Source organism: Rhineura floridana, unplaced genomic scaffold (assembly GCF_030035675.1).
Source record: "Rhineura floridana isolate rRhiFlo1 unplaced genomic scaffold, rRhiFlo1.hap2 scaffold_19, whole genome shotgun sequence".
In the NCBI taxonomy this organism is placed as follows: Eukaryota; Metazoa; Chordata; class Lepidosauria; order Squamata; family Rhineuridae; genus Rhineura; species Rhineura floridana.
In genome coordinates this window covers 262,985-268,688 of record NW_026902519.1, presented here as the reverse complement: position 1 = coordinate 268,688, position 5,704 = coordinate 262,985, and the positions used below count along the sequence as shown (strand labels likewise).

At 46.5% G+C, this 5,704-nt stretch overlaps 1 long non-coding RNA gene across 2 annotated transcripts; it reads left to right on the top strand.

The window, feature by feature from the left end:
* The first annotated feature begins 772 nt into the window (after positions 1-772).
* On the top strand, positions 773-5,365 carry LOC133375377 (uncharacterized). 2 transcript variants are annotated; one of them, XR_009760191.1, is made up of 3 exons: positions 773-979; positions 1,364-2,105; positions 3,673-5,365. It is a non-coding gene; the product is annotated as an uncharacterized LOC133375377 (long non-coding RNA). The 2 variants fall into 2 exon arrangements; XR_009760192.1 differs by lacking the exon at positions 773-979 and having other exon boundaries at positions 1,313-1,415; positions 1,978-2,105; positions 3,673-5,364.
* Positions 5,366-5,704: the final 339 nt, after the last annotated feature.

Genomic DNA, 5,704 nt, shown 5'->3' with positions numbered 1-5,704 from the left:
TGCGGCCCTCAGGCTAAAGCAGATCCCCCACCATTCTAATAGAGCACCATGCACACAAATGGTGCTACAGAAAAAGAAAATAGCCAAAGTGCCACTGATCTCTTAAGTAGTTGTTGCCTGCAACAGAGACTTTTCTAGGAGTAGTCTGACTCTGTTGACTACATTTCCCAGGATGCTTGGCGGGGGTAACCAGGATTCTAGGGGGTAGGTATTCTAGGTGTGATTTTTCTCTCCAGATGTATTCTGATCTTGAGGGTAAACTGAGAGGAAGACCAAGTGGTACCCAAGAGAGAAATAGAGGTCCTAGCAGAGAGAAAGAAATACAGGACAACAAAAGTTGGCAAGAAGGAGCCATTTTATTTTATTTTTGTCAAGAAAAAGTGTCAGAAAAAGCATCAGGTAATTGATTTAAAAATAAATACTCGGAGAAGCTTTTCAAGTGACAAAAGACTATGTTTTGCAAAGTTGTCCCTGTAAGTGCTCTACTACAGTATTAATGCTCCCTTCTCGAAAGAGTGCGGATGTAAACATGTTACTTGATAGCCCTCTGCGACTAACAGGTCAGCCCGCTGGCAATAGTTCTCTGCCTTTCCCACGGCAGCCTTTTGGTTGGTGAGAGGGAGAGAAGGAGAAGGGGATGGCAGAAAGGAGGAGACAGAGAAAACAGGCGGCAGAAAGACAGAGAGAAAGGTGGTCTTGCCTACTTTTTATTAGGCCCTGCCCACTTCCAGCTTCAGTCCTGCCTACCACTGACCCCAGCCCTGCCCAGCGCCAGCATGTGACTCTTGACATATATTCTGTAGGGAATGTGGCCCGGGCCTTAACAGTAAAAAAAGGTTTCCCTGCTCCAGGCCTTACCACAAACTGTGTAACGTTCAGATTGCATTGCAAGATCTGCACAAGCTCAGAACCCATCTTCACGTGAAAGAAAACAATAAGGAGACAGCCTGAGACACCTGAAGATTCCCAGAGACGTGAGGTAACGTATGAATATGAATGTAAGAAACAGAGAAAGGCCTGGGGGGTGGGGGTTTAGGGGGGCAGTGCCCCACATGCACTTAGAAACCACAGGAAGAGAGAGTGCTCTTGCGCTCACGTCCTGCTTATGGGGTTCCCAGGGACATATTGTCGGCCACTGTGAGAACAGGATGCTGAACTAGATAGGCCACTGCCTGGACTGATTGAACAGCCCGACTGTTCTTATGATCAGACAGCCCAAATGACAGCCTCCAAAGGGTTAAAACCATAGAGTTCTAGTTCCTAGAGATGACATCAGAAAGAATGAAAATAGTTGTGATGACCTCATCCTGTCTGGTGATGTTGAGAGAAAGGAGGAACTGATTTTTTCCCTTTTCTTTCCCAGGTTTGGAGTAGTTGCTGCCTGTTCCCGAAGAGGGGAGCTGTAAGGCTTCAAGGTGAGTTAAAGCAATGAAGGAGAGACCTGAATGCAAAAGGGGCGAAGAAAGAGAGAAACGGCAGGAAAGGCAAGGAATCCGCGGCTGGCTGGAGAGAGGAAGGAGGTTGGAAGGATTGAGAGACGTCCCATCTGGTTCCTTTCCATTATGTGCAGTCAACTGTGAGGATGTAGTTCATTGGGGAGTTCATGCTTTCCATGCAGAAGATCTCAGGTTCAATTTTGGCCACTCCAATTTAAAGGATAAGAAGTGCCCTGCTGGATCAGACCAAAAGGCGATTCTAGTCCAGCAACTTGTTCCCACGCTGGTCAATCAGCAAGCCTCTGAGAAGTCCACAAGCAGGACATGAATGCAATACCTCTCCTCCCCTCCGAAAATATGGGGTCTCAGTGCAGTGTGATTTCAAATAACTTCACAACATGGCTGTTAACTGCCCTCAGTTGTGCTTGCCTGTGAGAAGCTTTTGTGCTTATCTGAGTCCTGTGTTAGCACTGCAGAAAGCAGCTACTGCCTAAAATGCTGATTGCTCCATTTTTATCACTCTTGTGTTTCTTGCTCTGAGGATCTAATACGGGAACTGTGGATATGATGAGAAGAAGGGCTCATCTACAGATCTCTCTCAAAAAGCAGGCACATGCCTTTGGTAAGGTACATTCCCGGAGAGGAGAACCGCAACTGGAAAGCTTCAAGGTGAGTTATTTATGGTATCCTTCTCCTCCATTAAAAAGTCAGCCTGTCCTCCAATCTCCTACCAACCAGTCTTACCTTCACCCCAGATTCGATGTTCCCCAACTGTGGTGCATGGACCACCAGTGGTCCGTGAGCTTCATTCAGGTGGTCCGTGGCATGCCCACATTAAATATTCATATGGATTTTTAATTGAATTCCATGGAATGCAAACTATAATGCAACAAAAGAGAATGTAAGAAATAAAAGCAGTAATAAAAATACTGTTAAAAACCACACTACACCTAGCCACAGCACATGACAATTGCTACACCAGCAGAAAAATCATTAAGTGGCCCACCAAGTCCCTCAGCAATTTTCAAGTGGTCTGTGGGGGAAACAAGTTTGGGAATCACTATCTTAGAACAGAAAGGCTTGTTGTGGTTAAATAGATGTCCAAGTGCCTGGAATCCGTAAGTGGATGGATGGGAGAGAATAGGCTGAAGCTGAACCCCGACAAGGCTGAGGTATTACTTGTGGGAGATAAAAGGAAATTAGGAATTACTGACCTGATGCTTAATGGGGTAAATTTGCCCCTGAAGGACCAGGTCCGCAGTCTTGGGGTCATTCTTGACTCCCAGCTGTCCATGGAGGCTCAGATTACAGCAGTGAGCCAGGCAGCTTGGTATCAATTACATCTGATACGGAGACTGCGACCCTATCTTCCTGGTCATCTGCTCCCCCAAGTGATACATGCCCTGGTCTCCTCTCGCTTAGACTACTGCAATGCGCTCTACGTGGGGTTACCCTTGAAAACGGTCCGGAAATTACAGCTGGTACAGAATGCGGCGGCACGCTTGATCACGCATAGCCGTCGCTGGGATCACATTACCCCAGTGTTATTAGATCTTCACTGGCTACCAGTTGTCTACCGGGCCCAATTCAAGGTGTTGGTGCTGACCTTTAAAACCCTATACGGGTTCGGCCCAGTATATCTGAAGGAACGCCTCCAGAATCACCGATTATGCCGCCTGACAAGATCAGCCTCGCAAGACCTTCTCTCGGTCCCACCTGTGAGAACAGCCAGGCTGGTGCGAACCAGAGAGAGGGCATTTTCTTTGTGGCCCCCACTCTCTGGAACTCTCTCCCTTTTGATCTCGGACATGCTCCCTCCTTGTCCAGCTATCGCCGAGCCTTGAAGACCTGGCTGTTCAGGCAGGCCTACAAGATTGAGACAGAGTAATTTATGAATTAAAGCATGGTTTTTTAATTTTAAAATTTGATGATGTTATTATATATATATGTATTGTTTTATTCTTGTTGTTCGTCATCTAGAGTGTCCCTAACCCGGACAGATAGGCGACTGAAAAATAAAATTTATTATTATTATTATTGTTGTTGTTGTTGTTGTTGTTTGTTGTTATTATTGTTGTTGTTGTTGTTGTTATTATTATTATTATAAATATTGTCTCCAATCTCAAAGCGATCATCCTTTGATTGATGGAAGCTCTGAAAAAGGCTATCACAGCATTTTTTCTGGGGAGGGCATCACTTGGCTCTTACTAACATTTTGAATTCCTTTGCCTTTCAGGATCAGGAATAACAAGGGAGGACCTGGCGGGAAGCAAAGTGGAGGAGAATTTGGAAGCAGGTGGAAGAAGAGACTTCCATGTTGCTTAGTTTGGGACCATTTGATTGGGACAGATCCACAAGAAATTAAGCAGGAACCAGATGAGGGGCTCCAGCAGGGTGGGAAGCCTAGTGGCAGGTGTTCCTGGAGACAACATAGGGCCCTAGGCACAGAGACAAAAACTCATCGCTGCCTCGATCCCAGTCAGGATTGAGAACACTAAAGACTTCCTGTCCACCTTGATAGGAGTAGCTGGTGCCAGGCTGCGGCCTAGGGGGGAAAAGGTGACCCAGGCCTTGGAAGGCATCAGTGGAGAAACCCAAGAGGCCCATGAAAAGCCAGATTCTATGGTGGAAGTGAAGAAAGAGAGTCTGGAGGAGGAGGAAGACTCAAAGATGGAACATCAGCATTCCAGGCACTTTGGATACCATGCGAGCAAGGGATCCCATTTGGACAGGAACTTTGGGTATTTGGGGCTGAAGCCAGGGAGATCTACAAAGCAGAGCCTGGGGGATGCTGATTCTGGACCGGTTCAATCTCACTGTCCATCTTGAGCCACTACACTAGCTACACCCAAGGGCCTCCATTTGCATTATGCCAGGATGCCCATCATGTAGAGCCTCCCACACATGTCTCAACGCAGTGGGAATCATAGAATAGTAGAGTTGGAGGGGGCCTATAAGGCCATCAAGTCCAACCCTCTGCTCAATGCAGGAATCCAAATCAAAGCATTCCCGACAGATGGCTGTCCAGCTGCCTCTTGAATGCCTCCAGTTTCGGAGAGCCCACTACCTCTCTAGGTAATTGGTTCCATTGTTGTATGGCTCTAACAGTTAGGAAGTTTTTCTTGATGTCCAGTCGAAATCTGGCTTCTTGCAACTTGAGCCCATTATTCCGTCTCCTGCATTCTGGGACAATCAAGAAGAGATCCCGGCCCTCCTCTGTGTGACAACCTTTCATGTACTTGAAGAGTGCTATCATATCTCCTCTCAGTCTTCTCCAGGCTAAACGTGCCCAGTTCTTTCAGTCTCTCATAGAGATTTGTTTCCAGTCCCCTGATCATCCTTGTTGCCCTTTTCTGAACCTGTTCCAGTTTGTTTGCATCCTTCTTGAAGCGCGGAGAAATGAACTGGACTCAGTACTCAAGATGAGGCCTAACCAGTGCTGAATAGAGGGGAACTAATACTTCACATGTATGAGTACTCTGTTTGCCCAGAGGGAGAGGGTGCCCCAGACCTTGGCAGGTGTCATTGGAGAACACCAAGTGGCCTATGAAAGCCTGGATTTTACTGTGGAAGTGAAGGCGGAGACTCTGGGTGAGGAACTAGGACACTAGGGTTGCAGTCCACTTGCTGGTCCCAATCCTCTCACATACTGTCAAGCTAGAATTTAGTTCCATGCCATCTTTGTTTATTTTAGCTAACTTATGCTTTCTTTCAGTTCTATTAAAGTGTTTAACAAGAAGGTGGGAGGACATTTAAGGGGTAAATATAACAGAAATTAACAGGGAAGCTTGGACTCGCCTACATTAAGGAAGGATTTGCTTTGCCATCGTGAAACTGAGCAGGTGAAAGTTGCTTTAAATTCTACCCATTGGATAGCATTGCTTGGAATAAAAAGAGAGACTAGAGCAGCACTGAGTTCACAAAACATTCATTCTTTTCTTGCCTGATATATGAAAGGGCTCTGACAGGAACCTCAGGTATGTGTTGTATAGATCCTTTTATTGCACATCTCTTTAGATGCCTAAGCACAACAGATACTGCAGCTGCGTGAAGAGTCTGAGTCGTACCTTGTTGCTACAGCACTGAGTAGCAGCTGTCAGGGTGCCCCTTTTCACTACCAGAGTCTGTGAGGAGACAGCTGAGCTCCTTCAGCGGTTACAGGGATGTACTTGGCCAGAAAACAGAAAGGGGACTGTTGAACAGTTTTCTAAGATCACATTTGATGCCTGAGGCGTGTGACTAAACCAGAGGTTTTGCATGTGGCTGCA